The sequence below is a fragment of the Arachis ipaensis genome, chromosome B9 (assembly GCF_059453495.1).
Source record: "Arachis ipaensis isolate K30076 ecotype BB chromosome B9, ASM5945349v1, whole genome shotgun sequence".
Lineage (NCBI taxonomy): Eukaryota > Viridiplantae > Streptophyta > Magnoliopsida > Fabales > Fabaceae > Arachis > Arachis ipaensis.
This window is the reverse complement of record NC_142444.1, coordinates 133,170,958-133,186,844: the sequence shown is the minus strand read 5'-3', so window position 1 is coordinate 133,186,844 and position 15,887 is coordinate 133,170,958. Positions and strand designations below refer to the sequence as shown.

The window sequence follows — 15,887 nt, the reverse complement described above, 5'->3', positions numbered from 1 at the left end:
TCTTCAGCTGCTCTCAATGGCAAACAAGTCTCACATCGCCCAAGTTTTGAGAAACCAATAATTTATATATAAGAGGCGAATGCAAAGGCTCGTCCCTTCGGGGACATCCGATAAAATTGGAACGATACAGAGAAGATTAGCATGGCCCCTGCGCAAGGATGACACGCACAAATCGAGAAATGGTCCAAATTTTTTTGGCTCCCGTGTTCCGGTTCTCCTTCTTTCTTTCGTTTTCATTGCGCAAAGTTATCTGGCTCTACACTTTATTGTCAATGGATGGCGGAATTATTTTGAACGACACTGTTTCTGCTTTGGCGAAAAAATATAAAAGAAAATTTTTTGGGTCTGTCAGAACACCGTGAGATCATCTTGACCACGGTCGTGACAAGAACGATCATCCACCGTGAGATCATCCACTGTTTTGTGAATGCTGACAATGTAAGACTAAGCTTACCCTTCCGAAATTCAGAAAATCTTAAAATTTAACCACATTAGATACAGGCAAGGCAAGATTTTGTTTCTCCGTAATCTGCTGTTTGTTGCCTGATTAAAATGCATGCCGCTCAAATTAAAAATGTGTGTTGAACCCTGCTGATGCTTCTCTCTAACACTATGCCTGATATGTACATGTGTTTAGTTCTCAAGTCTCAAATGACTTGGGCACATAGAAGTATGGTTAAGGAACAGCATTGGTAAGTTATGTTTCCTCTTTAGCTCTTCCAAAGTGCTTCTTGTTATTAAAACTGATCTGTCATTTGTACATAGCTCAACTTGAGTAAAGGGATATATATCAATGCAAGTTTCAAATCATCAAATGGCTGCAAGCGACTTGGAATGAGCAAAACCTTGTGTGAAGAACAAGTCAAAAGAGTTTATGACACAGGATAAACAAGCATAAATTGTGGACAAGGAAATTGGCAGTTTACATTATGAGCAAGAAGATTAAACTAGCTAAATGCTATCGAGTTAAACTTTGATTAGTTTTTCAGTTTTAATTCTCATCCAGATCCACGACATTTTATTTATTCATACCCTGTGTGCATAGTTTGTTCATTTGAGCTTATCCCAGTTAAACAAAGTGGTTAAAAAACACACTCATTTTGACTCTTGTATAGCATAGTCCTTTCATAAAATGGCACTCCCTTTTCTCTGAGTCATATCTAATAATCAATATCAATAACTACATGTATTTTAGATAATTGTGTTAATACAAGAACTAATCATTACACTATTAATCACACTCTGGTCTCAAAGATGCAGATATACGAGCCCTTCTTCCTCGTTTTCTCTCTACCGATGTGCCACTGAAGGACTATTATACATGTTACATAGTGTTTGTGTGCTGTGCTTCTTTAATCTATAATCATCATCCTTATCTGTTATCACATATTTGCGAACATTTTTAATTACATGCTTTGTATGAATACATCTCATAACATTCTTAGTATACAATTTTAGATATAGTAACAATATATTTGCTTTTAAATTATTTTTACTCGACATTAATACTTTATGTATCACTCATCTTTTTTAAAATAATAATTCTCAATCTCCTTGATGTTATTTTTGAAGAATAATGTTATATAATTTGGTATATTTGAAAAATTATTATTATTATTATTATTATTATTATTAATATTATTATCAAGAAGTATCAATATTATTATCAGTAATTTATATTATTAAATAAAAATATATCGGGTTTGTCATCAGTTTCAGTGTCTCGTTATTAAGAAAAAAATCTCCAAAGCCGAGGGTGCTGATATAATAATACATCTATACTAATATATTGTACTACAAATGTGTACGATTGTTTTCTAGTTATTATAGGATAATTTATATTCTTATTATACTTAGTTATTAAGAAATTAAAAACCTTTAATTATTATTTTTTTCTATTATTGTTAATCATTGAAATTTCTTAACTACGATTTTATACATCCTTTAAGTATTTTTAGTTTTATAATTGGAACAAAAATACAATTAAGTGTTTTGATAATTGAGTTTAATAAAAATACATATAATTGAATAACTAATAAAATAGTAAATCAAAAGTTATATGTTATAATATATAATTTAACAATGGTGAAAAAGAGTGAGAGAATACAAAGAGGAAAAACAGAAGCATTATTTCTTAATTAATGACTCTAAACTAATTTCTAGATTAGTTTATTATACCCATATCATCGTTAGAAATTATAATCTTTTGTAATATGGTGTGTTAGCTATGTAGAACTTTTAGTGGGTATTAAATTTTTTAATCTCGAGTGGTGTATAAATTATAAAAAATAACTGTGTGAAGTTATACAACTAGTAAATGGATTAATACAGACAGATTTACAGACGGATTTAGTCTTTATTACAGACGGATTTTTGGTTACTGACGAAATTACCGACGGATTTTTTCCCTCTGTAAAAGTCCCGTCGGAAATTATTTACCGACGGATTTTTTTCCGTCAGAAAATTACAGACGGATTTTTACCAGTTACCGATGGATTTTTCCTCTGTAAATTTTCTATCCATTTCCCAAAGGCGACGAACTTTCCGACGGATTTTTCGTCTGTAATTACAGACGGATTTTCTGACGGATTTTTCGTCTGTTATTACAGACGGATTTTTCGACGGATTTTCCGTCTGTAATTTGAACCTTGGAAAATCATCTCACACTATGATTACAGACAGAAAATCCATCTGTAAATCCGTCGGTAAAGTAAAATAGAAATTTTTTAAAATTTTTCCATTGCAAAATGAATACTTTAGGTTTATTTTTTAAATTTTCTCCATCAAACACACTGTAAATTGAAAAAAAGGGGGCCAAAAATCATATAGATAAACATAATATTCATTACATGATACCTATAAAATTGGATGTTATTTTTCAACATCATTGGCCAATATCTCACTATCTCAATAAAAAGATACCCAAAAAATTAGACCATTGATAGAACTATAACTATTTACATTACTCATTGACACTACTAGTTCCTTCATTTTCAACAATTTAAACAAACAAGATTTTATATTGATCCTATTCCTTTTAGATTGCATGATGGTGACTTGCTCAGAGCCATTGACAAATACACCTCCTGGATCTCCTTGTGGTTGTGTGTGGCCACTTCAAGTTAAACTCCACATCAGCATTGCAATATACAAGTTCTTCCCTTTGGTTTTCAAGCTAGCTGAGGAAATTGCAGCCAGTCTTTTGTTGAGTTGCAACCAGGTTCGCATTGTTGGAGCTAATGCAGCAAATCATCAACTAGAGAAAACTACTGTTCTCTTAAATTTGGTGCCTCAAGGAGTTAAGTTTGATGATACAACATCATTCTTGATATACAAGAAATTCTGGCACAAAGAAATTCTCACTGATGCTTCCCTTTTTGGCACAAGAAATTCTGGCACAAAGAAAATCTAATGGCTTATTCAACTAGAAAAAGAATATATTTCAAGGTACCTAATTACTTTCATGGCTTATAAGGCAACTCGCGAAATCTTAAAAACTAGATCCTTGTGACATTGATTAATGGAAATACTGAGATAATATTCTATATATTCTATTTATTTTAATCAGCAAAGGGAAGAAAACACAGTTTGTATTGACACAGCTCTCTTCTTTATTTATAGAGTTTGCTGATATAGAAGATGTCACAAAGCAGAGTTTCAAAAATTCATCCTTCTAAATGGTCTTCACACACACATCACAACTATACTAATATTTGGCAACTGGATTTGCCTTTCAATTGAAGGGCGCAATATAGATTTACCTCAACAAGGACCTTTGCCTTCTTTGATTTAAGATCAACAGAATCCTTTTAAGAAGGTATATGAACATCAGTAACAAATATTGTTAGGCTATAAGAAAGAAATATTTATGTATAAACAACAACAATTATAAACCATGACCATTTATTTCCACAGTTCCCTTTTGCAATTGATAACCTACACCTGAATCCACTTAAGAGAATCCACTTAAGACTATGTAACTTTATTAATAACCTCAAAACGCCTATATATGAACACCTTTACACTTTTTTGCCGTTGAGAAAGATGAAAACCATCATAATATGTTCCTTATTATCACAATGTGCATATATAATATACAAGTAACTTCCCTAGTATTAACGTGTAGGAAATAATGGTTAGATTCAAACATGACCATTGATGGCATATTTGTAGTTAATCAAGCATTAAATCACTACAATGACAATACCCGTTGAGTTGCTCTTTCCTGCAGATATCAAAATCATGTTAAGGGCTTACTATGATGCTCAACACTAACCTAAAAATTGGAAACTAAAAGCCCTTTATCACAGGTTGAAGCTTAACAAATCCATTTATGTTTTCCTTCAGCAAATTTCAAAAAAATGAACCAACAAAAAGTAGAATAAAAATTTGAACCTCTATCTGAGCACCTAGGTTAGTGTCAAAAATCTGGTATCGCTTTTTAACAAGTTGAGCAAGGAACCATCCTTTGGTCTAGTATAATATAATGAAAATTAAAAAGAAAAAATTAGTATGATTTATGAGTGAAGTTTTGACATGGAGTCTCTAGATCTAAATTAGAAAAATATTCATAAATAGGTGTAAGCAATGGTACCTCAATTAACTTAGCAGCATTCTTGAATCCACGAGCCATTGTGTCCATTCCAACAATGTGAGCTATGAACAAGTCTTCCAACATATGTGCTTTCTCTCCGCCTAAATTATTTGGAAGAGAAAAGGATTAAATTGGAACTATTCGGATTAGTATACACTATTTCATAGTTTGTATCTGTGCATAGATTCTGTTTCATGACTTAATTGGAATGCTGCCACACTTCTGCACCTCAATGAAAAATTCTTTAGTATTTTATGACATTCCATAATCAAAATTAGCTCTCATTCCAGAACACACAAGAGAAGAACACATGGATCTACATTTGGCGCATTTGGAAGAAACGGCTCGGGCCGAGTTGAGGAGGAAGTTGCCATCCAGAGCGGCGGAGTAGCAACGGAGGGGTTGAATCGCCCACCGCCAAAGCCACTTTACTCGTTTACAAAGGCTGTGGTTGGCTGAGCAACAGCCAGCGGCGCCGTCGCAAAGTTGGAGGGAGATGACACCGTGCATGAAGGAGGCGGACGGGACCAGAGCAGTGAGAACGACGGCGACGCGACTACCTCCGCAACCACCAGAGGCAGAGATCTTCCCTGAAGGATGAGTGCAGTGATTCCTGAACCGGTGGATGAGGATAACCAGCGAATGGCCGTTGCTGAGGTCAGTGATGAGATTGTGCGACGTGAGCGGCGGCAGCAGCGGAGAAAGAAGCTCGTGGACGGAGAGAGGAAGAAGCTCTTCACTAGCGTGGAGGGTGAATGGAGCTCGAGAGACTAGGGTGTAAGTTAGGGTTAGCTCAATGTTTTCGACAGAAAATTTTAAATTACAGACGGATTTTTTCGTCTGTAATAATTTAATAAAACGCAGCATTTTGTCTATTTAATTATAGATAGAAAATCCGTCTCTAACTATTTTCTATGAAAAAAATTAATTTTACCGACAGAATTATCGACGGATTTTGTTTTCCGTCTGTAGTTTATGATAATTCATTTTTTTTGTTTTCTGACAAAAATATTTCTCTGAAATTTTGTCTATATTTCCGTGGGATAAAATCCGTCGAAAATATCCATCTGTAATAACTAGTTTTCTAGTAGTGTTAATATAATTGGGATATATAAAAATTTGTTAATTAAAATCAATTAATATGTCATAATAATTATATTATTTTTTAAATTTATATAGAATCATTTATTAAATACTAACTAATTTTTTAAACTTATTATTGGGCTATAGGAGTGACAGATACTATAGAAGCTGGATATAATATAATAGATAAATCCAATGGTGGTGAAAATATTATCATTTCACTAGAGAAATTAGGAAATTAAATTTGATTATTATTTAAAGAAATTAAAAAATTAAATTTGGTAAGTTAGAAGGGTAGAAATAATTAAAATATGAATTTTGATACTAATTTTAAAAGATTTGACCCAAAATTGGGATGAACGGCCCAAACCGAGTGAACCGGACCCATAATGGACGCTAGGCCCAACCCAATTCATTAATATATATGAGCTTCAACTCATCTTCCTTCCCCATCAAGTGAAACACGCTGGGTAAGGAAAATTAGGGGGAAGAACAAGGAAAATTTGCAAACCCTTGGTTCTTGATTTAAATCCACATAACTTTTTATTCGGAACTCCGATTGTCGCACTGTTTATAGACGACATTTGATTCGTCGTGGTGTTTATAGATGACATTTTAATATACTCTAAGACTACGAAGGAGCACGGAGAGCACTTGTGGATAGTTTTACAGATTCTGAAGGAAAGGAAGCTCTACGCAAAGCTTTCCAAGTATGCATTTTGAAAGGAAGAAGCGAAGTTCTTAGAGATGTGGTGAGCCAAGAAGGCATTTCAGTGGATCCTACTAAGGTTGAAGCAATAACTGAATGGAGATGACAGACATCTTTTACGAAGGTAAGGAGTTTCTTGGGTTTGGCTGGTTACTACCGAAGATTTATTAAGGAATTTTCACAAATCGCTTTACCGATGACGAAGTTGACTCGCAAGGATGCACCTTTTGTATGGACGTTCGAGTGTGAAGAGAGTTTTTAGACTCTAAAATAGAGGTTAACTACAGCACCAGTGCTTGTATTGCCCGAACTCCATGAACCATTTGAAGTTTACTGTGATGCTTCGTTGAAAGGTTTAGGGTGTGTTCTGGTGCGACACCGAAACGTTGTAGCGTATGCTTCCCTACAGTTAAGACCGCACGAGATGAATTATCCAACTGACGACCTGGAACTTGCAGCGGTTGTATTTGCACTAAAAGTGTGGTGGAATTATCTTTACGGAGTGAAATTTGAAGTCTTTTCCGATTATAAGAGCCTGAAGTACCTCTTTGATAAGAAGGAACTCAATATGCATCAAAGGAGATGGATGGAACTGCTGAAGGACTACGATTTTAAGTTGAACTATCACCGGGAAAAAGCAAATGTAGTGGCAGACACCTTGAGCAAAAGGTCTCTAAGTATTGCTTGGATGATGATTAAGGAAGAAGAAATATTAAACAAGATTGTGGACCTTAAGTTGGGTGTTAGAGAGGTGGTTAGGAGTGTATGCTTAAACCAACTGCATACCTATAGCAATTTCAAGGTTGAAATTCAGAAAGCTCAACAAGATGACCATGAACTACAAAAGATGCTACATAAAATTGGACAAAGAAAACATGGAGAAGTTACCCAAGATGGAGAGGAAATCTGGAGATACAAGGAGAGAATTAATCTACCAACCGTAGGAGATATGCGATACGAAGTATTGACAGAGGCTCATAAAAGCAAATTTTTTATTCACCCTGGGGCTACCAAGATGTACCATGACTTAAAGGGGATGTTCTCGTGGCTAGGAATGAAGAGTGACATGGCAGTTTGTGAAAGTGCCTTACGTGCTAGAAAGTGAAGATAGAGTACCAAAAGCCATCCGAAATGTTGCAACCCCTTGAGATTCCACAGTAGAAGTGAGAAGGTATTGCCATGGATTTTATGTCAGGCTTGCCAAGAACTAGAGTAAGATATAATGTGGTGTGAGTGATTGTGGATCAATTGACGAAGTCTGCTCATTTCTTACCCGTTCGTACGTATGACCTATTCCTTAGAGGAACTGGTGAGACTATATATCAAGGAGATTATGAGGTTACATGGTATGCCTACGACCATAGTGTCAGACAGAGATCCTCGGTTTACTTCAAGATTTTTGGGAGTCTTTCAAAAGGCGTTCGGAACACAATTGTATTTGAGCACAACGTACCATCCTCAAACTGATGGGCAGTCAAAAAGAACAATCCAAACTTTAAAGGATATGCTGAGGGAATATGTGTTAGATCAACCAGCTAGTTGGGATCGTTACATGCCTTTAGTGGAATTCGCATGTAACAATAGTTACCATGCAAGCATCAGAATGGCTCCGTACGAGACTTTGTACGGGAGAAAGTGTCAATCTCTATTGTGTCGGTATGAGGCTGAGGAATCAGGCATATTAGTCCCCAAACTAGTAGCAGAAACAACAGAACAGATCGAGAAGATCTGAGCTAGAATCCTTACTGCTTAGAGCCATCAGAAAAGTTCGAAGAGGGTGATCATGTGTTTTTGAGAGTTACTCTGACAACGGGTATTGGGAGAGCTATAAAGACTAAGAAGCTGAATCCTCATTATATCGGTCCATTTCAAATCTTGAACAGGATTGAGCCAATGGCGTACCAGATGGCTTTGCCGCCACATCGATATCTCTCAAATTTACACGATGTGTTTCACATCTCTCAACTTCGAAAGTATACCCTCGATATGACTCATGTGTTAGAACCTGATTCAGTTCAACTAAAAGAGAATCTGGCATTTCAAGTTGCTCTGATCAGAATTGATAATGGTAGTGTCAAAAGGCTTCATGGAAAGGAAGTCCCATTAGTAAAAGTTGCTTGGAGCGTACTGGAGTGGTAGAGCATACATGGGAACTTGAGTCAGGCATGAGGAAGGATTATCCCCAACTCTTTACATGTAATTAAATTTTGCGGGTAAAATTTCTTTTAAGATGAGTAGGATGTAAGACTCAAAAAAATATTAATTAATTAATTAAAAGTGAACTAAGAGGGTTTAAATCATCCGGTCTAGGTTAAAATTTAAAATTTTGAAATTTGAAGATAAAAATTTAATTTAGAAAGTTAATTGGAGTGTAAAAGTATAATTAATTGGGAAAAAATGCATACCGACATTATACTTAACTGTACATGCTTAAATCTATCCGGTACAGCATATGAAAAAAAGTAGAAATGTAGAAATAACCAGAAAAGTATTTAGAATAAAAATTAGAATACTTATCTTTAAAATTTTGGTCTTAGGTTGGACCAATGGACGAAAATACCAAAATGCCCCTCACCCATTTAGCAAAAAATGTGACATTCTTCTTGTCAATTCCAAATTTCTTTTGTTTTTGCATAAAGAGAGGAGAGAGCTCGAAAGTGAGAGGAGAGGAGGAAAGAACCTAATCCAACTTGACACTATTTACATACACCTTTAAATTTAATTTTCTCACAAATCGGAGCTCCGATCAACGACCCGTTTGTAGTTACGCGTCGCTCTCAACTTTCTCAACGTTTCTATACCACTTTTGCTATGAGCAATCATGAGAGCCCTATCCCATTTCTCTATTTTATTTTGTTTTTGCATTTTGGGTTGAGGGTGTTAAAAATTTTAGATTTGATGCTTTAGGAGAAACTCAAGCTTATATTCTAGTGGGGTTTTGACCCAAGATCATTTAGAACAAGGTAAGGGAACTCTTTTCTTTTATTTTTCTCTAATATGTATGAAAAACAAGTATGAACAATGTAAAAATTTGAATGAAATTAGATTGAGTAGAGTTGCTTGGATGCTTGGCTCAGTTGGTGTGGATTGAGGCTTTGAATTGGTCAGAGAGTGACCCAAGAGGTTGAAATCACCGTCAACGAAGGTATAGATTTCGATTTCAAATAATCACTAAATGTTATGTGAAATTCTAGGCTTGTGACCTTAAGAATATGTTGAATTGAAGTGGTTGATGGTTTAGTATGAAGGTTTGATTTGGTTTATTATTGATTGTGAAGGAATTTTGGGTCGGAGGCCATGATTGGGTGAGTTACACTCCTTGGTAAATTTGGTAAAAAATTGAATTGCATTGATGTGTTGTAATATTCTAGCCAGCCTTCTCTTTTCTGGTTCAGAGTAGTGACAATTATGTATTCTATTTTAAACTTATGTATATATTTTGCTTCTGTATACGACGTTTACTTACGTTGACGTATTTTGCGTGTGATTAACGGCTGGCGATGTTTAACTTTTCTTCATAGGCTCCTAGTTATAATATTATCCTTCAAGTATTATGTATGTATATCTCTTTTTAAGTGTCGTAATACCTCACCATCTTTGACTTACGACTATAGCGTAAAGTTTTATGTGGTAGGATGTTACACTAGGAACCACCCTTCCAAGTTGGGTGCCAGCCCTTGTTTTGTAGCTGAAGGCGCCTTATTTTAGATTTTGGGCGTTGAGCGCCCGTTTTGTCAAATTCTGGACGTTTTGGCATCCATTTTCCCTAAGGTTCAACTGGTGACTTTTTTGGTTGCTTCTCTTCTCCTTATTTTGTTAAAAATAATCCTGAATACACAGTAATTCTAAAACAACTCCAAACATATGATTAGATATGAAAACTTCATAAAAAAAAATAATAACTTTGATTCAAACCTAAGAAAATTACAAGTCTAAAAAAAAAACCTAAGAAAATTACTAAAAAAGGATATCTAAATGCTAGTAAAGATGTCAAGGCATCAACCATTTGCACAGTCAATAAAAATAGTAGTTATTTTTTATAATGTGATGTTATGTGATTAGATGCACATGTAAAGTTGCTTTACACTGACAATATATTAAAAATATTTTTTTTTAAAAAAATATGGTACATATACAATAAAGTATGAATTATATCTTTTTGTCTCTAATATATTGAACTTCTTGAATAATATTATTTTTTTTTATAGTATATAGTTATTCAATTATTTTTTAATCACATCTAAGTAGATTATTCTTAATCACATTATTTTTATTCTAAGTAAATTTATTCTTTTAAGTTTACTCTAAAAGATTTTTACTCATCATCATGAAATGTTTGTAGAATGGCTAATAAGTAAATTTTCGGAAAAGAAAAAAAACATGGTATATATATAATAAAGTATAAATTATACCCATTTACTTTTTAATGTATCAAAATTTTTAATGTATAATTCAATTAAATGTCATTTTTAACTCTGAAATAAATTTTAATTTTATCCTTCAATCATATCAATTTTTTACCGTGTATAAAGTATAAATTATTATTTTAATCACATCAAAGTAAATCATTATTAATCATATTAATTTTATTTGAATAAATTTATCTTTTTATTTTACTCTTAGTTACATTACTTTCAGGTTTAATTATTCTGTTGATCTTTATAGTTTTACCAAATTTTTAATTAGATCCATATATTTTTTTTCTTTCAATTGGGTCCCTACACTGGTTTTAATTTTATAATTAGGTCCTTTCTAGTGTAAAAAATGTTAGAGTTAGCCGAATATTTTTTCAAAAATTGGAGGTATTTATAATTAAAAACCTAAGTAGATCTTTGATTGCATGTATTTTGGAAGAAATATTCTATTAATTTTAATATTTTTGATACGAAAATTGTAACACCCTAACTACCAAAGCTCACGCTTCCGGCTGCGCGACTCTGATAGCTCGGACATTACGACGACACTTATACTATTTAATACTAAAATATGAGCCTGTTTGAAATTTTAAACCGTAATACCGCTCCCAAAAATACTTTCGTTCGATAACGTACATCCATAAATACCATACAACTTACAACAACTCATAAAGAGTACATCCATATATATACATAAATATATATAAAAACTTTACAAGCATTAACCAATACAATCCCTATCCCTCTTACAGAATATATCAAGATAATGGTGAGGGTTCAATAAACCATAACTAAAACAAGACAGAGCATCTCAACAACAACTAAATAAACTCTTCGTGATTTCTGCGCCCATATCCTGAAAGGGAAAAAATGTAGGGGGGGGGGTGAGAACATCATCCTCGAAAGGGTTCTCAGTAGAGGGTTTTTAGGAATTACTGTAATAGGATACGTGAAGATAAACCGTACCAGTGATTAATAACCGTCTTATGTCTCTTTTCAAAAACAACGGTTTACAATAAAAGTAAAGTCGGAAATTTTTTCTGAAAGAGGAACCATTCAATGCTCAAAACTCAGAAGTCTTTCAAAATGGTTTATCTATGCTGAAACAAAATAGCCTTTCATATTTTATTCCAAACCAGAAACACAAAACCGAAATCAACCATTGGTTCATCTCATTCCAACCACGGCCCTAGGCCCAAACAATCCAACCATCAACCAATTACCACAGTCCAACAGAGTCCCAGTAGCAAACACAAATAGGAAGATGCAAGCACAAACAAACAGTTATTGCAAGTAGAACAATTAGCAATTAGTCACATAGGCAAACCAAGTATAATATGCACACCCAAACAATGTCACATAGATGCATATGATGCATGCCTGTCCCTAGTGGCTGATGATATCATCTGTTGGTTATAGAGCTAACCCGACAAGTCCTGGTAGCTAACCATTGGACTGTCCCTCTGTCGCGCATCCCCAACTCGAGTTATACTCATCATAAACTTGATCATAATCATGATCCATATCCATCACCTTCACTGGTGAATATTTACGGGGGCGAGCTCATCCGGGACTTTCACAGTGCCCGGCCACACTTATGACATAGGGTCAGCAAAGTCTCGAGCCTCCACCTGGAGCACGTGGTGGCTAGCCACTGCTTTCTCCTAGGGATCTCGTGCCTCTAATAGTGGAAGTGCAAATCACAATTATCAATAATTCAGCATATACATGCATTCATTCTCATCCATGGATCAACATCCATCTCAGCCATCCGGCTCATGGTTCAGTCCAGAACCAGCCAATATTCATAACATACACAGCCATTTCGACTCACGATTCAATCCAGAATCAGCCAATATTCATAGCATACACATCCATTCTGGCTCACGGTTCAATCCAGAACCAGCCAATATTCATAATCATACACAGCCATTCCGGCCCATAATAAAACAGCACTTCCACCATTCAAAATCATCAAATTCATAAAATCGGCATTTAAGCCATAAATCACTTTTTCTCAAATCATTTCAATTTGAAATCAAGTTTCAACTCTTTTTAGCCTTGGCTTTAAAGATCTCATTTCTCAAATTATCTCAGGCTCATAAGCCACTTTTACTCAAGGAAAATTCCCTTTTTAAAACAAGCCACTCTCGGCTTCCTCTTTCCAAAACTTCCAAAACCATGGAAAGTTAAAGATTCCTTTTGAAACATTCAAAATCACCCATCCAACAATGGAATTTTTGTAACAAAAGTTTCTCGGCAGAGTCCCAAGTCCTTAGGGGAGAATAGCATAACTCATTTCACCAAATTCATTTAAAATCATTAAAACCTTGGCTTTCGGATTTGAGTAATAAAATAATATCTAAGCCAAACCGAGTCACGTAATCATTTACTTCTTTCAAAGCCGTTTCCTTTACTTAGGCAAAACCAACTTCAACCCCCATGATAAATTCTAAAGCGTTTCAACTGTTCAAAATTGCCTTAGTCTTGCAAGAATTCAGAATTCAAAGAGTACTTAAATCCTTTCTCAAAACATTTCAAAATGAAACTTGTCAATAGACATTCAGGTTCTTTCAAAGTCATTAAAACTTCTTTAATTGAAACCCCCAAGTCAAATTCAAAGGCATAAACCCTTTTCACATTCAAACAGCTTTAAAACACAAGTTTCATCTAAATAACTTTCTCCTGAAAGAGATACAATGCCTTTCTTAAGAAGCAAGACTAAATCACAATTTCCTCTTTACTAACTCATTTCGAAAGCATGAATCATCCTTTTCTTGATAATTCAAATAAAATAGTAGAAGTCTTTAACTCATTATTTCCCGACAACATTTCAATAAAGACTCGGATTTTATAGAAATTTCGACAGCACCTCCCCTAAAACTTGGACTTTGCCACCCGGTTCGGGTCCCAACTAAACCATTCACAATCCTTTTCAACAGCCCAAATTTCAAAATCAGTCCAAGGCAAGCCAAAGTCCAACAGTCATCTCAATTCCATATTTCAAGAGAACTGTTTCAACATCAAATCATTATCAGCCGAATAAACTCATTTCTAAAGCTTTAAAGAAAAGGTTCAGCAACAATCATTTATCAAAAACCAGATCATTTAAAGCCAGCCAGGCTGAAATCAAGAGTGTATTCTATTTTACACATTCTCAAGAAAATCCATTCAATTCAAATCAATCTCCAACGGATCCAACTCGATCTCAAAGCTTTAAAAGAATCAATTTCAAAAGCATTTCATTTCACAAAACAACACAACAGTCGAGTCAAACAAACACCCATAATCATACAAAACAACCAAACAATACATAGGACTGATACAATCACCAAATACACATCCTCACATCAGTACCCATATGTAATAATTCCAATATACAAAATATAGTTTTCGAAAAGTGCCCCTACCTCAAAACACAAATCCATAACCCAAACGTCTCACATAGTCCTTTCTGCCTCAACCTGAACTGACGGCAACCAAAACCTCAGCTCCCAGCCACGTTACACAATAACCATAGCAACACTAATCGCAACATACAATAATCAGGACTCGACCCCACGTTATCAAAACTCATATTCATTAACCGAACACAACAAAATACTAACGCGAGGCTTTCCGAAACATAAATACCTACTGGGATGACAAAACAAGGCAGCTGCAACTCCGAGCACGGAATGCAAGCACGAATCCACAACCCTATGATGGACAACACCGCAATGCCTCAGCATAAGTTTACAGAGTAGCGACAAAAGGCCTTTTGACTCAAAAATTCTTACCAAAACAGAGAACTCGGTGGCTATTTCCGGCGATAGAGGCAGCGGAGGCCAGGTGCGGCGACACCCAGTGGCTCTTTCTCCCTCCACGCGACTCAGATGACCGCTGCAGAAACAAGCCGTGACTATGGTATTCTCGAAATTCAAAAGAAACAGGATCAATTAACAAGACCTTACCGGCAGAGTTTTCCGGCAACGGCAGCGGGGTTTTTCCGGCGACAGAAGCGGCCAGAAGCTTCGGCGGTGGTGCCGATGGCCACAGAACTCCGGCGACAGTAGCAGAAGCCCCAGCTAAGCACCGCGGAGTTGTAGATCAACAGAGACGGAGGTAGACAGCGATGACGGGACGGCGGCTGCCAGGCACGGCACCTCCTCCGCCTCGGCCTTGGCTCGCATCTTCTTCTTTCGCTCCTGCTCGCGACTCCAACGGCGGCGGCAAGGACAGGTTTGACAGCTAGATCCGGCGAAGCTGGCGGCGAGGATGCGACAGTGGCAGTGCGGCTTCCCTGCAGCGACGGTGGCCACCCCTGTGCCTGACGCGACAGCGTCTAGGGACGGCAACCAAGTCATACCTCTTCTTCTCCCCGGCGCGCTCCCTCGCCCTCGGTCTCCTTTCTCTACCCAATCTCTCTCTCTCTCTCTCTTCTTTCAGTGTGCCATGGCAGCAGCTGGACGAGGCGACGGCGGCGCGGCGACGACGCTCCTCCTTCCCCTCTTCGCCGCATCTCAGTCTCCCTTTCCCTCTTTGCTTCTGTTTCTTTGTTCATGAAGGAAGGGGAAACCGTGTGCTTTGCTGCTGCTGCTTTTCTTCGTGGGTTAAGGGGAAAAACTGTGTGTGTTGAGGGAGGTGAGGCTGCGGCTGCTAGGATGAAGGGAATTAGAGTTTCATTTTTGAAACTTAGGGTTAGTGTTGAACTAGGGGTAGTTTCGTAATTCCACATAAAATTTGGGAATGACATAATAGTTGAAACCCAAATTAAATTCATCACTAATTGTATATAAGAAATACTATTTGCTCACCAATTTTACAAATTATTTTCCATAAAATGCCCAAATCAAAATAATTAGAAATAATATAATTAAACCATTTATTTTCCAAAACAACAGTATTAATATTTAAAATATTACTTATCTAATTCAAATCATGTAAAACCCCTCTTATTTTATAACTGCCAAATTCATAATCTGAATATAGAAAATAACACAATAATTATAAAATTGGATAAAAATCATAACTCGTCTCAAATTCAATAAATCAAAACTTGCCTTAATTATCTTTAATAAAATAATTTATGAAATTAAGGCTATAA

General features: G+C 35.7%; 1 non-coding gene across 1 annotated transcript; it reads left to right on the top strand.

The window, feature by feature from the left end:
- Window positions 1-91: 91 nt before the first annotated feature.
- On the top strand, window positions 92-194 carry LOC148546389 (U6 spliceosomal RNA). Its single transcript, XR_015901865.1, has one exon. It is a non-coding gene; the product is annotated as a U6 spliceosomal RNA (small nuclear RNA).
- Window positions 195-15,887: the final 15,693 nt, after the last annotated feature.